Genomic DNA, 17,846 nt, shown 5'->3' on the forward strand with positions numbered 1-17,846 from the left:
TCACAAACCATACCTTTGCCAGGTAAGCGCCCGGTGTCTGTCTGACCCCCATGTCGGCTACAAGTGTGCGCCACCATCCTGCCAGGGTCCGCCAGCTGGGTCAATACTCTGCCGATCGCCTCAACGAAAACAAAGGTCTTCTTGGCAGCTGACGCTCGCCTGCAGGTTCCACGGGCGCTGCTCGACGGTGTAACAACAGAGCTGTGGAATGCGCTGTCTGCAACCGGAGGCGTGTTTTAGAGGCCGGGCGTGACTTGTAGAAACATTGGAAACTCTCCCACCTGTAGTATTATTACGGTGAGCACGCGTGCTAAGTTGTGGTATCACTGACATGTCAAAGGCGTGCCTTAAGGACACTTATAAGTAGTAAGTTGACTTTGTAAGAATGTGGCAGCATGGGGAGGGGAGAGAGGAGGGGGTCTGTGCCTGTTTCCCTTGCGGGAGCGAGCACTGATGTTTCAAAGTTCGCTCCCGCAAGGCAATCGCCAAAAGTGCACGCGTTGCCATTCAAAGCAATGCAACGCGTGCACGGTTTTTGCAGAAAAAGGGAATCGATTGCTAAAGGTCTTTTTCCTATGGGCGAGACCTAAAAAGGAAGTCAAATTGATACTGATGAAGAAGGTCTCACTACTGTAATGGATCCTCCAAGTCGCTAAATGACACCCTTGCTAGTCGGAGTATATGAATATTGGCTTGCTGATCTGTTGGTCCTTTATTACCTCCGCTTCATTCAGCTGATATAAGATAATGTGCTATGATACCCCCGTGACCATGCTCGCAACATAGACTTTATCCCTATAATTCCTTTCTCAAGGAAGTAAAAACGTTATGGACTAAGAAACTTTTGCCTCGACAATATGCTTCCATTGCTCCTTAGGGCACCTTGCTTTATTAGACTGTTAAGACTGTTTTTTGTTTGGTTGATCTGCTTTTTACTTCTTGTATCCATCCCTGACTTATATACTGTGAAGCGCTCTGATATCCAGGTGGTCAAGTTCGCGCTATAGAAAACATTTTAAATAAATAAATCAAAGAAAAAGAAAAAAGTGGTTCCCAAAATGTGTGCTGTGGAAGGATACAAATCAGTCAATTAAAAGGATGGTAAAGAGGATATGCTCCAGGGAAGGAAGAAAGAAAAGCATTAGAAGGCAAGCCAATGAATGAGAAGCAGGACAAAAAAAACAAGCAATACATGCAATGCGCAGGCTCTAAGCCCACTGTATGTTTTTGGTATTGTCCACAAGAGACTTTTGCCTAAAGACAGATAAAAGCTCACTTTTATCAGGAGAATCTTGGCACAAAGTGTTTTTTAGAGAGAATGCATGCCTACAAGAAACATTTTTAATGGAACTTTCTCCTACCAAATCTTTTTTAGAAGGAAAACCCTGCCCACGAGGAGTTTGGGAGAAGTACACCACTGTCAAAATATTGTTAGAAAGAATAACATCTGGCAGAAATATTGCATTCTGAGTACAGGTTGTCTAATATCAACTCCAAAAGAGTGATATTTTAGTATACAATATTTAGGATATTTTGTTTCTGTCATATGTTATGATTGGGGCTCCCAGTTTTATGGTATTATTTATTTAACATTTCTGTCAGTATTTATCCACATTTATTTCATATTTTCTGTTCATTTTTTGGCCTCTCAAGTTGTGAATCATATGCTTTCACAATTATTGAAGCGATAAATGTGCACTCCTTCTTTGATGGCTGTTGCGTTTTAGCACATTGAGGAGCCAAATATAACTTAGTAATACACCCACATGAAAATAAAAGCTCTATGCTAAAAATATATGTAGAAATATACAATTATTTAAGGAAATATTGTTAACACTCCAGGTTGTCAATCTACTCTGCTGTTGGCCTGAAATTCATTAATGATAGCATGCAGAGTCATTCCAAATATCCCCGATTGTCTATACTATTTTGTTTTTTAAGTAAATAAAGACAGCAAACATATTGTTTTCTGTCTATTTTCATCTCCAAAAGTCAATACAAATGGAAAGTTGGGAGCCTTAGTTATATTCTGGTACCATACCCGTTCACAATGCACAACAGATATGCCCTTAGCCCATATTGCCAGGTGAAGCTATAACTTCCCATATATTCATTAGATTTAGGCACTGACTACCTGCCTGATTTTTCTCTTGAATGCTGTCAATGACTACTTTTGACCATCAGGGTACAGTGTTTGCTCCTAGCTTTCCAAGTCAATCCATGTCTAATGATGTTTCTAGTTTCAATCAATGAAGGAATAGTTCACTCACAGCATGCATGGTTAATTAATAGTTGATTTCCTTGGCCCCTATATGCTGAGCTGAGATGGGGCATGGTCGAGTGGTCATGGGTGGGGTCAAAACGGTGCATGCCGAGAATGGGTCAAGTAGAAGTGTTCAGTTTACCTGTACCCTCTGGACCAAAAGTAACAATAGAACTTATTTCGATAAAGTGTTTTATTCCTGGATTTTATTTCACGACCAATAGATAGTATTAGGCGCATGTATACCTGCTTAGTCCACAAAGTGTGCTATAGCATCCGAAGAACACTTCAAATTAAACTTATTCACTTTGAATAGTACCATAGAGAAGCAGGCTGCCCCCAAACAATGCATAATCAGTGGTGACTTCACTTCATTTCAGCGCCTGCAAGCTCATCAGATCAAGTGGTCTTAGAGAGTGTAAAACGTTATGAGGCATTGATCTATAGCGTGAAACAAATTGACCCCACCACTCTGACTCTGACACAATCGCAGTGGTTGACTGTTCAGAAGAAGTACATTTTTGAGAGTCTTATCTGACATTCAAACTTAATGCACGCGACTGCTCCCTTTTAGCTTCCACTGACATCTGCTCAGATCAAGCTCTCCTGGAACCTTTGTTTGCCAAAAAGTCTCTCCGTCCAATGCACTTGCTCTGGAGATAAGGAAGTTCCTCACTTGAAAACATTCAGAAAAGCATTAAAAGCATTCATTTACGGGTATGACTGTAAAATGTTCTTGTAGATAAGTCACTTGCTTCTGTACTTACCTCTCATTCCTTAAAGCGTGGTTTTAAGTCATAGCATCAAGAAATTTTCTGGTTTGCAATGTGTGCCTTATAAAACATCAAATGAAATCCGTCTATGGCATAAATGTATGCTCAAACATAAACACCTGGGGTCCTATTACCTATAGGGCAAACTTTCTCTGTTTGCTCCATGGCGCGCACCTTAAAACAGGTGGGCCGGGCACAAACAGAGAATGTGTCCCTATTGCATTGAATGTGCTTTCCCCAGGGCAGCCGCAAATTCGTGCTGCTCTGGGGGCAGCTCATTCACATGAAAAAAGGAGCAGCTTTGAAGCTGCCGCACAGTGTTTCACTGCACAGGCGGCAACCCGCCTCCACTTTTAAGAGGTGAGAGTTCCCATTGTAGGCGGATGTAGTGAGTGACTGCACCTGCTTGCAAGGGGATGTCTGGGGGTCCATAGGAACCCATTTCCCCCCTACATAGGTCTGTCATCAGGGGGGCACTGACAGCTTCATTGCCTGTGCGCCCGCGTCTATAATACGGCGCAGGTGCAGAGGCAAAGGGATTCCTTCATTTGCATCTACGGCCATTTCTGTAATACCAAAGTGTACTGAAGGGGGTGCAAAGTGGGTGCACATGCCTGTTGCGCCCCTGGGGCACTTTCTATAACATGGCCCCTGGTTGGCTTAACTGCCTGAAGTAAAACAACTGAACAACTAAACAGGGAACAGCCCAAGTTCCAAGCTGACCACTGGAAAAGTGAAAGATGGTCACAGAGGCTTGAGTACTACATATGGTTTTATTTTTTGGGTGAGAGCCTGCACTTAACTGCCCTGGCCAGGAAAACAATTACATTGAAGGGTGCAATGCTGCCTCAAAGCAATACTTGGAACCCCGAAAGAGTGAGCCAGCCAAGGAATGGTTAGAAGAGAAGGAGGGGGGTGGGTGTATGAGGAAAGCACTGAAGAATAATTGGGTTGAGGGTGAAGGGTTATCAGTGTCTCCCCCTGCATAGAGCAGGGAGGACAGAGGAGAAAATGGGGGCAAGTGAGAGAAATAAAGGGGAGGAAATATGGGCGACGAAGCATGAGGGATCTTCCCAGAGGTGAAAAATAGAGAACAGTAAAAAAAAAAGGAGGGATTCAAAAGTCATAGAAAATTGGAGTTAGGTATTATTAAATAACTAAAACAACATGTTTAACATTCATTATCTCCACATGTGAATAAATATGAGGTTCAGAAATTACACTTAAAGTATCTGATAGAAAGGAGCCCAAAATAATGCATGGCGCCATGCCAAATACATGAGGAACTGCATCGTAAAACATACAGGCACTTTGATAGCACTATGCATAAAACAATAGTGTGACTTCTGCACACACCCAAAGATGCCCTGCATGCCTGGACCCATATTATAAACTGGGTGCGCTGTCTATGTTTGCACCATAAAGCACCTTTCAAAAGGTGGACCTAGCACAGACCAAGATAGTGCCCTATTATGATTGATATGCTGTACTCTCGAACCTGTGCTACATTGGGGCTAGTGCTTTTGGTGAAAGATGAAGCTACTGCTTCTGAGCCGCTCCGTATTTCACAGTGCAGTCGACAGCCACCTACACTTTTAAGAGGGGACAGAGACCCCCCTGTAGGTGGGTGACCCCGCCTGCCTGGGGATTTCTGGGGGGTGGGGGGTATATGGGGTTTTGTCAGAGGACACACTAACAGTGCACCAACCTTTTGTGGCACACTATCTGTTGGCCACCTATGGGCATGTTTCCTCTGCACCTGCTTTTGTAATACAGCATGAGAGAGTGAAGAGGCAAAGCGATTCTCTCATTTGCATGGAGCCACAACCCAAGTAAACAGGGAACACACTCTCATGATAGCACGGGGCACTTTGCGTAATACGGCCGCTACTGTGTAAATGTGTATTTCAGTCTGGTGCAAAACTTGATGAAGTTCGGAAGACCCCCAGGAGAAGCCAATACTGAGAGCCACAGGAACAATGCAAATTCATGGTAACTGGCTTTCCCTTGTAAATATGAATAGGTGGAGTTTTCTAGTTCGAACTAAATCCATTTCCCTAGTCCATCCATTGGGAATGTTAACAGTATCTGGGCATAATACACCATCTAATGCATAATTTAAAGATTTTAACAAAAATATATATGTCTATCTCAAACAAACCAAAATGTAGTGCTGCACATTGAGTACAATGTTGTGATTCGCTATTTACCCTCGTTATTTCTTGAGAACCTTACATATCTTTCTAACTTCCTTATTTTTCTTTTTCAAAGTCTACTTTCACTGTCAAACCAGATGTGCCTTGATTGCCTCTCGATCATATTTTTACCCTGAATTGTATTAATGACCTTTAAGTCGACTTTTAAGCACTCAACAACTTCATTGATTAGGTCCTCATACAACGGAATTAAATTTGGGAGCATGTCTTCTATTTTGACTTCTCTATATTTAAGTCGGAGAGCCTTTAGTTGATGTAGGTATTTCATATATTTGTCCTTAGCCATTTTGGGAACAGACTTTTATTGAGAGTACTTGCTTCTCCTTGGCAGCAATGCTCAAACTAAGTATTGTACTTAAAAGGTAATGGTCCCTCCCTTCTATCTGCAATACCTTGATCGTATAAATGTAACTAAAAGCCCATGCTTGAACAAACACATAATATAGTGGGCAATTGTGATTGCCGTAAATAAAAGTTTTCCTTGCTTTAATATCAGGTGGAACATGACCATTAAGGCTCACGAAACCATTTGATGCAAGTTAATAGGGATACATCTCATGCTGTAGCAGCATTCGCCAGGAAGCTACCAAAATATATATTAAAGGCAAACAGTAATCATCATATCTTTGATCAATCACAGTGGAGATCAATTTGTGATTAAAATCACACATTAAAACAATTAAATAATGGCTTCCTGATAGGGCCGTTCCCCCTTATCTCTCGGAAGACCTAGAGATTTACATATATATATGCTATGAAATGATCTGTTGTTTCATGTGTAGATACAAGCTTTATTCATTTTACGCTATAAGTTATTGGACCAGGAGCCGGGGCGGGGGTGGGTGGTAGTCTTTTGTTTTTGTATTAAGTTTATAAAAAGTTTAGCTTGTTAGATATTCATGGGTCTGCTAGGACTTTAGTCCCTCGCTATTTTTATTGCCATGTATGTCCCGATTTTTTTATTCCCTAAATATTGTATCAATGTCTTCATATGTGTTCTTCCATATGATTGTCCACATTGTCATTTACATGTTGGGAATTATATGTGCACTCATGTGTGATATCTTTTCATTCATAGCGCCCAATTGCTTTGGGAATGTACCGCAATTATTATGCTATTTGAAATCTCAATAAAATTGTGTTTTTTAAAAAAAAAAGACGATTAAATAATGCGGATACAATGAGACTATTTCAACCACATCTTCTTTAAACGTCTCCATATTTTCCTTATAGTAATGTGGACTTCTTGCATGCAGGTAGATGGTAAGAACAATTAAGCAATCCTGGCCCATCTTAACATTAGACAGTTTTACACCACAAGCTAAAATCCAATTGCTTCTGGTCTTGATTTCCCACACACTTGAGGTGTCTTTAGTGGATATCGACGTTAACATACCCCCTGATGAACGCCTTAAGGGATTATTTGAAGCACCCAGGTTCACTTTCAAGAAACCATCTATCTGTGTAGGTTCCATGCACAGCCATGTTTCCTGGAAACACAAAATTATATACTGGCCAATTATGATTTTGAAAATGATCTACTTCCATACATTGCTGAACCCATGTGTATTCCAGGAAAACATACTAACGCTGTGCATAGGGTCCCATCCCTAGTCTATATTGCTCAAATTATCCCAACCCTCCTTAGCTTCCTCATCTCATTCTAGGCAGGCATACCTGCTTTGGCCAATTAGTGTCTGCCCCTCTTTATAACACCCCATTTGGGGCAAAATAATTTTCAAATTGCCTTCGCTAATCTCCAGTATATGCCTGGAACTATTTTGTACCCTGACTTATTTAGCTGGTGACCACCATGCCATTTCAAAAAGCCCATCCTAGAGGATTTGTTAGACTCAAATTCTACCTCCTGTGACATTTCTAGGCCTTGAGATTTTAACTCACTTTAGGTGTTAAACAGGACATCTCTAACTACAAATAATTTAATAGAATCTACCAAAGGGGATGCCTTCGAGGCCTTGGGTGTGTTTAGTTCAGGGGCATTCATGTTACAAGCCAGGGCCGTTTCCGGAAGTGACTGGTCTAAGCTGTCCCCTGTAGAGTTTGCTGAGTGTATATGGTTTTGCTGGGCACTAGTTTTCCTTGCCCTTTTAGCTCCAGTAACTACCCTGAATTTGCTTAGTGGCTTTACAGCTTTATAGCTGCGGCTGCGTATGTCTATAAAAGGATAAAGGAGGCAAACAGACTTCACTTCACTTTCATGAGACTCAGACAGACTTATAGCTCAATTTCCACATAGAGTCAAATAAAATAACAGTCAACACTGCTGCTATCCGGCTGCTAAATGCGTAAAAATAAAGTCCTCGGGGGATCCAGGGCTCCTCCTGTGCCGTCGCCTCCACCACAGAGCTACTGTCCAAATTATTTTCCTTAAAACGTTAGGGTCGAAAAACTCTTGACTGCTCTTGACTGCCAGCGTGACCCAATCACCAGATGATCTAGTGAGACCTGAGAGTAGTCTGAAACTGAAATAGCACCACACAACCAAGTCGCTGCCTATACACGGTCCCAGCCCCACAGGGCTGCACGCAAACAGGGCCAATATCCGGAGCACTGGAAAGGCCTGATGAAGCACTGCCTCACAGACAGCCCTACCATGGCTTCCCAGAGTGGGCGGGTGTGGTTATGGTGAGGCCCTTCAGTGTGTGCTTCAAAGATAAACGCCCATTGTTTTACCTTCAGAGGCTGCTCCACCGTGCCTTGATTACTTTCCCGATTAGGCACTATCCTCCTCTGGTCACCTTGATCCGTGTACCTTCTACTGGCAGCTGCCTCTATTCCACAAGGGGGAGGGGGGAAGAAATGCCAGGAGTGACAGCCAAACAACGAGACAGCCCAGCACCCTACACTATTGGCAGGACGCTGATGCTGCACCACGAGACCTGAGTTCAGCGTTGTGCTCACTCTGTGGTGGGCACGAGCACTCAATAAGTGAGCAGTGGCAGCTGGCAACTCAAAAGCGTGGGGGGGCAAATGGGTAGTGGGTGGGCGCATGCATGCAAGTTGAGTGGCGACTATAAATAAAAAAGAAATAGCCACTTACCTTGCTTACTGCATGACGTCTGACTTCCTTCTTCTGCTTCTGTCTCCTCCAGGCTACGCAGGCTCCAGCCAATTCCCCTAACCAATCCTGGTGCTGCTCTCATGCTGGTAACCAACATGAGAGAAGCACCAGGATTGGAGAGAGCGGACTCCCTCAGTGCTCTCAAGAGCACCGGAGCCCTGTGCTTTGTCTAACCCAGCTGTCAAATAGTGAATGTCTGACTGGCTGTCGCAAGACAGCCGGAAAATGCACGCTTTAAACCTAACTGCACAACCAGCCTACCATTCCTCCCTGCTGCAGCACTGGCCCCGCCCCATCTGACACTCAGTTCGGGACAGGTTGATGAAAATTAAAATGGTAATAACTTTAGTACCATTTTATTTTTCATCTCTGGACTTTTCAGGGGGACATTTTTGTTAGTGGGGCGACGCTCCTCCGCTCTAATGGAAAAGCGCTTCTGTAAATGAGGCACGCCTTTTATTACAAGAAATGTACACATTTAGTGCAACACTATCTTGGTTTGACGCATTCTATTACACTCATGGGGTAGAAGGGAGAGTGTAAATAAAAAACTGTTTCTGTGGTTCCATGCAGGATAAATTATTTATATTTGGGTAATAGCATTTTGAGTAGGATTTGCTGAATTAGTACAGTTTACTCAAGAAATCTATGTATATTTGATTATCCTATGATTCCTTCTGCATCACTGCGTTAAAATGGCAAAGTTGTCAGATAATAAATGCACACACATGTATGCATTGTATAATTCTTAATCACGTCATATTATATTTCCTTGAAACATAATTTAGTCAACTCTGCTGCATATTGGTTCTTCTATTGCGTCAAATTTCCAGCAGCCCCGCCTATACTGCGGCCATCCTTGGGGAGTCCCCAAAGGCTGGTGTTCTTGTGCACCTCAAGTTAGAAAAGCCCGGGCAATATTGAAATTAGGGGCCTGGTTTACAATTTGGGGGATGGTTACTCTATCACAAAATCAGTCCTTAAGTTCTTTATACAAAGTAAATGGTTCCCCGTAATAAGGGGCACATTTCCTAGATGTTGGTAATGGCCATGTCCTTCTGTAGGCTGTACTTATGTGCACCCCTGATCTACCGCTTGAAGGGATCCTGTTGCCCCTTCTCCCTCTCCATTGATTCCACATATGACACAAATTCAGGGGGAAAGAGGAGTCCCTAGTTTTCACAGTGAAGATTTTGGAAAACGGAAGCAGGCCCTAACACCAAATACTGGCCCCTGCTACGCACACTTCACAAAGTGCCATTTATCCAATGGCTGCAGGTCTCATATGATGGCACCAGGACTGCATATGTCACATTTAGACTCTCCTGGAATTCCCCTCCAACTCCCCATTACTTAAGTATCTGAACGTCACCATGGTTAAGCTCACCACCACAAGATTTCGCAGTGTCTGCAACAGGTTTACTTACCCTGGTACTGCTCAATGAATACAGAAGATATGGGAGCTGGAATGAAGTCATTATCAGACCCTGGGAGACTTCGATTGTATAGTAAGGACACATCATCTTTCCAGTCACATGGCAATATGGAATTCCGAACTTTTGATTTACAATCTGACTCTAGTGGATTTTATATATTACCACAATTTCTCATGGGCTTCACCCTTGAATATCACAATCAACATTGCCCAACCACTCCCCCCTTTCTTACGCTTAGCTTCCCATAAATGTTTTCATAGTCCCTGCTATGTCTTCTGAGTTCTTCAATTTTATTTGAAATATCTGTGTCATCTTGAATTGACATAACCTGCAGTGACAGAATGTTGAGCACTCTTTTTTAAAATGTTAGATCTGTTGAGTGCCAAGTATTGTTCCTTGCCTTACTAAAATGTAAAGTGTTTGAGTTAATGATATCTTTATGCGAGAGACTAAATAACGAGTTGATGGAGGATAATCATGCGAGCGCATACAGTTTCGAAAACGGCAATTAAATCTGAGCCTTCCAGAGCACAGTTGAGTTGAGCAGCTGCCAATCTAACAATTTTTGCGGCATTTGTAAATTTCATTTGAGTTTTTTACAGTTTCAAAAAATTGGCCATCTTTCAGGTGAATAGAAACTGAAAAGACTGAAATGGAATTTCCATATTCTCATGTGACTGTGAAAATGATATATCGTTATTCAATCGAAGTCTCCCAGAGTCTGATAATGACTTCACCCCAGCTTCCATATCTGCTATATTTAAGGAACAGTGCCAGAGAAGCCTGTTGCATATATTAAGAAGGAATATTGTGCTGGTGACTGGTGCATGGAGAAATGTGTAAAAGACATCATAAGGAAAACAAATTCTGACAGGGCTCCTGGGCCAAACAACACCCTACTAAGATCTTTAAGAAGGACAGGAACTATTTCGTACCTTGGCTAAACTCCCTATTTAATGGATACTTTCACACAGGCACCATTCCATCCTCCTGTTAGCGCTCTATCCTTTGTCTTCTGCACAAAAAGTGTCCAATGGCAGTTCCAACTAATAACAGAATGATAGTCCACTTAGATATTAAAAACAAGTTTCATGCATCTCTGCTGCTATGTGACTTGAAAATAGTCTAGCGGAGAGTGAGTAGTAGAGAGTAGTAGGCTTGCTGACATTTAAAAGTGCTGGCCGTAGACTTCTGAGCAGGGCTTTGGGCACCGGCACCCGTTCTTCTACAAATTAAGCCCTGGGCCTGGTATTTAGGCCTAGATTTACACCCACTGGATAGCCTATCACAACCCCTAGGGCAATCACAGGCTTAGCCCGCTGAGAAAAGGTCAGGTAGGATAAAGGCCTTCTTGCGAACCAAGATGGAAACGCCTACCCTAACAAAAAGACCCAGGATTTTTGCAGAGCTGAAATTCAAGGTTCGTGACTTTATCAGCCGTCTCCAATCTGGAACCCCACAAGACGAGGCCCATAATCTACCCTCAATGAGAGTATGACTCTATATTGAGGTTGCTAATATCGCCCAACAAAAATATTGTATCTAATACATTGCCTCTCACTACATTAACAAAAGAAGTATATAATTCCTATTGTAACTCCACACCTGCTTTCCTAGACTTACCCTCTGGTGTAGTGGTTAGGTCGAAGAAGTGGAGAGATAACTTTTTATTATATGGCATTTCATTCTGCATTTGTATTACCGCTAAGCACTGTAAATAACAAGTGTTACTGTTGTCCAGTGTAATGGTAGGTAATCAGTTCAAAGATCTCTGAAGAATGGAAAGTCAAGTTGATCTTGCCAGAAATCAACCCTGTGGTCTGCAGATCACCGCATGTGTCAGCGAGTGAGCGTGAACTCACTGAGCCAACCTGCTGGCCTAACAGCGTGCTGGTAGGGATAGGAAGTGCCTAGAAACTGTTGCTCAGTGATGGAGTTTTATTTGTCTTTTCCCCCTCACTACATCTGTACGGGCGGTACTTGTTGGAGCACAACTGGAGGCCTAAAACTAAGGGAGAGGGTGCCAAATGTTCAATCCCACCCCCTGCATGCCCCCTACACTGAGGTGAGGAAGTAGAAACTCTGAACATTGCCAAGGAGGGCCAAGTGAAAGCTTAACAACACTACTCATCCATGAGCAACACTACTCATCCATGAGTAATGCACGCGTGTCCCGGGTGCCTGGCTGCTGTGAGGCCTGCACTTCCAGAAAAGGGATAAATGAGGGAGACCTCGAGGTCCACCACTAAGTGGTGCTGAATTACAAGAAATGGCCTCCCAAATGGCCTTTTAGTTAGTGGGTGGGAGTGCTCCAACAACAAAATGCTATTCTGCCTGGACCACTGACAATTCTTGCACTGCTTTCACTGTTCAGGGGAAGTGATTGCCCTCGTGGCCATCAGGATAGATCAAATTGTGCAGCTAAGAAAAAGACTAATGATGTGGGAAGGAAATGCCAATTATACACCATATTATGTGACTAATGGCACCACAGTTATTGCTGCAGTTTTCTACCTATTACATATTAAGATTTATTGCATTACATCACATTTCTGATCTGTACACCTCTCACTAGGGGATAGTTTCATATTCAATACATCCAAACTCTAAGCTCCGACTTGTTTGGGGCTCTGGTAAACTAGGAGCGCCCCCTCACTAGAAGTACTGCTATGAAAGTGTGCGCAGCTACTAGTGCTCCCATCCGGAGGGCTCCTAGCAGGGCAGTTTGGGCTGCACTGTCCTGTAGGTGCTGGACAGATTTGCTTATGGCTGGTCTCTGTTCAGAGTGGCACAAAGGCAGAAAAACTATGGGCGAGAATGCAGCACCAACCAATCATCAGCAGCTGAGATACAGTTTAGCATTCCTTCCATCATTTTGCTGTTTATTGCTTTGAAAAGAGCGTCTGTGGTGTGACAATAAATTTGCATGGATAATGATACAAAACATTTTCATGAAAGGGGTGGAAGCATACTTTTTACTCTATTTAAAAAGAAGTGTTGTTTCTTGCAGCAGGCAAACGCCACTGCCCAGCTGCCCAAGCACGTCTAGGACATGCATCGCAGCGCTATCCCCCACATCTGGCTGCTTCACTCCATGCTTTGGGGGATCCAGCACGTGCGGCTGCCCTGGCGCCCGCAGGGTGCCCTAGAAGGGCGGGCCTCTAGTGCCAGCACGGCACCAGCCCACCCCCCTTCTACTAGGGGACCCCTCGGGGAGGAGTCCCCCCTCGCTGCAGCCAGTGGCTGCTGCACCCAGGGCGCGTCACGTCCGGGGCACGAGGAACGGGGGTATATAGGCCTCCCCCACCCTCTTACCTTCCTCTTTTCGCTCCCTCGCTCCGGAACTGACCCGTTGTGGCGGTGAGTGCAGGCCTTGCCCCACCCTCCAAGCCGTATCTTCCCTTTCGAGTGATTTGGCAGGCGGTCCAGCCTCGGCTGGCGGCTGCCGTGGAGGGGGAGGTAGCAGGGTGCAGCTCCAGTCAGGGCACACAGCCGGTCCTGCTTCGGGCCAGCCTGCATGCGGGGATGCGGTGCCATCTGCAGCTTTGCTCTGCCCTGGTGCGCGGCGCCCCTGTCTGCCCCGAGGGTCGCGGTTGGGCCTGTGGGTAGTGGGCACGCGGGAGACCTCGGGGGCTCGGTCACGCTCTTCAGTGGGTAGAGCGTGAAGCTCTTCATCACTAGGTCGTGAGTTCGAACCCCATGTCGTGCACAGCAGTCTGTTTTGAATGATTCAAATAATCAGGAGCTGGGAGGCAAGCTCAAGGAATTGATGCTCACGGTTAACACGAGTTCGAATCTAGTCAAAACTAACTCGGTCCGCCATCTCTACAAGGGTGGTAAAACAGTATTTTGCCCGTGTGCCGCCCCCCCACCCCTCACGGCAGTGGTGTTGGTGCTGCTGGACTTGTCCGCAGCTTTCGACACCATATCCCACGCAATTCTCCTTACCAGATTAAAGGAGATTGGTATTGATGGAGCCGCCTTGGCATGGTTTACCAGCTTTCTCTCTGAGCGTACCCAGAAGGTGAATATGGGTTCCTTCAGCTCCCCCTCGGCCAGCATCACCAGAGGAGTCCCGCAGGGCTCCTGTCTCAGCCCTACGTTGTTTAACGTATATGTCTCCTCCTTGGCTAACATTGTGAGGTCTTTCGGGTTTATGCCTATCTCCTACGCTGACGATACGCAGCTGCTGTTCACTTTTAAAGACTTTACCCCGGAGATAAGACAAGCTTTCTCTAACGGCATGACTGCGATCGCCAGCTGGATGGCCCAGAACTTTCTCCAGTGTAATGTGGGAAAGTCGGAGGTCATGCTATTCGGAGGGGCAAAAACCCTGTGGACCCCTGACTGGTGGCCCTCCAGTCTGGGTCAGGCCCCATCCCCTAAGCAGGTGGTGAAAAATCTGGGGGTCCGTCTAGATCATGATCTCACCCTTGCTCATCATGCCAGCACCACGGCGGGTTCCTGCTTTCACATTATTAGCCTCCTTCGGAAGGTGTTCCCCCTTCTACCTGACCATACTAGAAAGACCTTGGTCCAGGCCCTCGTTTTGAGCCGCCTGGACTATTGCAATGGCCTATTCTTAGCAGCCAACGAAGGAGTGCTTAATAAACTTCAGGTGGTTCAAAACACTGCGGCCCGCCTGGTGACTAATGCCCCCCCTAGAACCCCATCCTTGCCCCTCCTCAAGGCCCTCCATTGGCTTCCCATCCGGAAACGGGTGGAATTCAAGATTTGCTGTGTGGTGCACAAGAGTCTTCACAACCTCGGTCCACATTACCTGGCCGAGAAATTTGTATACCACCGCCCTTCCCGCATTCTTAGGTCTAGCAATCAGTTATTACTTCAGGTTCCTAGACATAACAAGACCAGACAAGGAGGTCGCTCCCTCTCCATCATGGGCCCACGTCTGTGGAACAGTCTTCCTCTTTCCCTCAGAGATTGCCCTAGCCATCTAGCCTTCAGGAAACACCTTAAGACTACCCTATTCTAGTTGGAGCGCTGCTCTACCTGTTCTTTCTCAGCACCGCGCGGAGATACACCTTCGGGTGTGATGCCGGCGCGTTATAAGCCCATAAATAAATAAATAAATAAATAAATAAACAAGTGATTGGAAGAGGAGAGAGACAGAGAGAGACAGAGAGAGACAGAGAGAACAAAATGGCAAGGATGGAATCCTTTTACAATGTGATTTGCTTGGGGGATAACATATGCCAAGCGGTTTTAAGGCTCGAAACAAACATACCATGTAGCTTACTATTTTTATGCAAACAATACAATAACTTTCACCTGAATTTGTGTTGCAAGCTGATCCTTGTGCAATGCTCTGTTCAGAACTGGGGGATTTGGTATTCAGGAGGGCCCATTAGAATCCTTCAGCCGGTGCTGCAGATCAGTCTGCATAACAACACATCGAATTACACGTCATTATGTATATATACTGTAAAAAAATAAAAAGCAGTGGTTGTGGATGGAGATTTTACATATATATGGATTATGAGAACAAAATCAGATGATAAGCATCAAAAATATCTATTAGTCATAATCTATCCTTTAACCAGTTTCCTTTTTCAGGAATCACTGTTTCTCAAACATAAACTATTAGTATTACAGGAATACTATCAGAGTCTAAAAGAACAAATATGGTAAGAGTGAAAAATGAAGCAAGTCACCTTATATACTATAAATGAGCCACTATATATTTTAGAGAATGCTGCATTGGTTTCCTCGAATATCAAAACCAGGGCTCACTACAAATTATAAACTGCCAACTAATTTCCATGTATGCCTTTTAACTGTGCTACCATTCAGTAAAGTTTTAAAGACATCACATTGGTAAACGCAAACCTGCTTATGAGCTATGCAAGGGAGAGGTGGAATACAAAGCGTCAGAGAATGAAGTGCAGAAGGGTAGGTGGCCTGGTTTTAAATGATCAATCTCACTCACCTTTTAAGTAGTCATTCTCACCTTCTAAGCTTCTCACTTCTACTTGTACTAATACAGGTTTCTTGTGCTCTCAGTCTCGGTCCAGTTTACTGCAAGTCTAGCCGCAAGCGCCAATCTTCTTCCTTCCTCCTTTGATGCTCCTCTGGTACTGAACAGTATATGTATCACTGGAGTTTGATGTGTCTTGGAGCGCCGTTTTCCTCTATAACCAAACCCCCATGTGGTGTACCTCACTCATGCTGCCAAACAACCCAGCAGGCCTCTGTGCTGACTGACCCTACTTACCAGGTTCAGGTTAGAGTAGCTCATCCAATCCAAGATTCTGCTTTCCATTCTACAGTTGTAGTCCCCTCATCCCATTTCAGTATCTGAACTACAAATTATATATACACACACACACATATATATATATAAGGAGATTGCAAAGGTAGCTGTACTCTTACATCTTGAACTCTGAACCCCCATAAATCACTGCTAAGAAGCAGCCGCCGAAAGCTCTGTGCCGGTAGAGGCTTAAGATAAATGAGCCCAGCTTTCAGAGGGCCTACAGATAATATTTGCTTCTGAAAGAGATATTGAGGTGGCCACAGCATGGCTGCTGTTCAGCATGGCTAAAATCTAGTGGTGTGGTGTAAAGTGGAATAGGGTGGAGTACTGTAGAGTGGCGCTTGGTGGAGCTGGAAAGAGTGGTGAGTGCAGTAGCGTGGACTGGCATAGAGTGGATTGGCAAAGAGGAGTAGTGGAGAAGAGTAGAATTATGTGTGGTGGTGTAGAGCAGAGTAGCATGGCATAGAGTGGGGGAGAGTAGAGAGGTGTGGAATACAGTGGAGCTGCAGAGAGTAGAGTGGCATAGCAAAAGGTGGAGCGGCAGACAGTGCTGTAGAGTGGAGAGGCATAGAGTGCACTGTGTGGAATAAAGTGGAGTGACATATAATAGAGTGGCACAGAATGGAGTGGCGTAGAGTGGATTGGAGCACTGTAGAGTGGAATGGCATTAATTGCAGCAGAGTGGAGAGGGACAGAATAGAGTGGAGTGGCGAAGTGGAGAGTGGAGTGGCATAGTGCAGCAGAGTGGGGTGGGATTAAGAGGTATTGAGTGGCTCATGAGGCCTCTTAGCCATAATGAAAGTTGTTTCCACATGAAAAGCAACTGAAATATGCAATCTGTGCGTCACTTACAGTGTTTTTTTATGTCATATATGTTCTGGTAATAACCTCGAGTCTGACCTTGCACTGTATTAATAAATGTGTGAATGAGTGTTTGTTTATAAGTACAGTAGTTCTGCATGACATTCTATTGGGCCACATTTATTTTCGCCGCCATGACATAGACATCTGTATATGCTCGCATGGATGTTTTTACTGTCAGAAGCATTTAGGTTAAATGTGCAGTGTGGTTCAGTAAGTGGCTCGTACTTATGAGGTTCTAGAAATAGCAGCTGCTTGGAAGGACAATGAAAACAGACCGAAGCATACTATGTAGCTAGGTAAACGTCAGCGATTTAACAATGGTAACTGTGTGAGTATGCCACAAAAGGGATGCTCTAACAGTAAAGATACAGCTAGAAGAGGATCAGACAGATAAACAAGAGATGAGTAACCTCCATAGCTCAACTTCAGTTAGTTCCGAGTTCTCCAGGAGAAATACATTATCATTATGTAAAAAATATTGATGCAAAACAATCAATAACCTATCACACAGCCTGAGAAAGCTCCTTAAATCACTCATTACATTACAGCCACTGCGAAGAGGAGCCGAAATCTGACCAGAGGCTGCTGACAGGTTGAGCTGCTCAAGGAGCCAAAGCACACACGATAATAGTAATCAGGCAATGATGCCTTCAACAAACACGAGAGCCGGTGTGACTTTCCACAAACTCAAACAGGCGATGGAACCTTCAAGAAATAAAAACAAGAAAGCGGATTTTCAAAAACACAACTGCTGAATGTTTCTTTCAATAAGCATAAACCGGCAATTGCACTGTCAACAAAGAAATAATAGGCAATACCATCCTTTTATTCTGCACAGACACCTTTTTAATGCTATGCTAGTATGTATAAACGGGAATGAAACGCAAAGGATTTTTTTAACTGATGAAGGAGAAGCAACACGGAGTCTGGCGCAGGAG

The 17,846-nt window shown here is 44.3% G+C and overlaps 1 protein-coding gene across 9 annotated transcripts in view; it reads right to left on the reverse strand.

Annotated features, from left to right (window-relative positions):
* LOC146870562 (ADP-ribosylation factor-like protein 8A) overlaps positions 1-17,846 on the reverse strand; it is a 557,139-nt gene that overhangs the window by 466,373 nt on the left and 72,920 nt on the right. For 3 of the 9 annotated variants that reach the window (XM_085643149.1, XM_085643145.1, XM_085643148.1), the window contains exon 2: positions 15,060-15,210. The exons of 2 other annotated variants lie outside the window; for them this stretch is intronic. The gene's annotated coding sequence lies outside the window, so the exon portion shown is untranslated. Of the gene's footprint in view, positions 1-15,059; positions 17,614-17,846 lie in introns of all 9 variants that reach the window. 4 more of the 9 variants (XM_085643150.1, XM_085643151.1, XM_085643147.1 and 1 more) reach the window with 2 other exon arrangements.

The sequence above is a fragment of the Triturus cristatus genome, chromosome 1_1, assembly GCF_964204655.1.
Source record: "Triturus cristatus chromosome 1_1, aTriCri1.1, whole genome shotgun sequence".
NCBI classification, from domain to species: domain Eukaryota; kingdom Metazoa; phylum Chordata; class Amphibia; order Caudata; family Salamandridae; genus Triturus; species Triturus cristatus.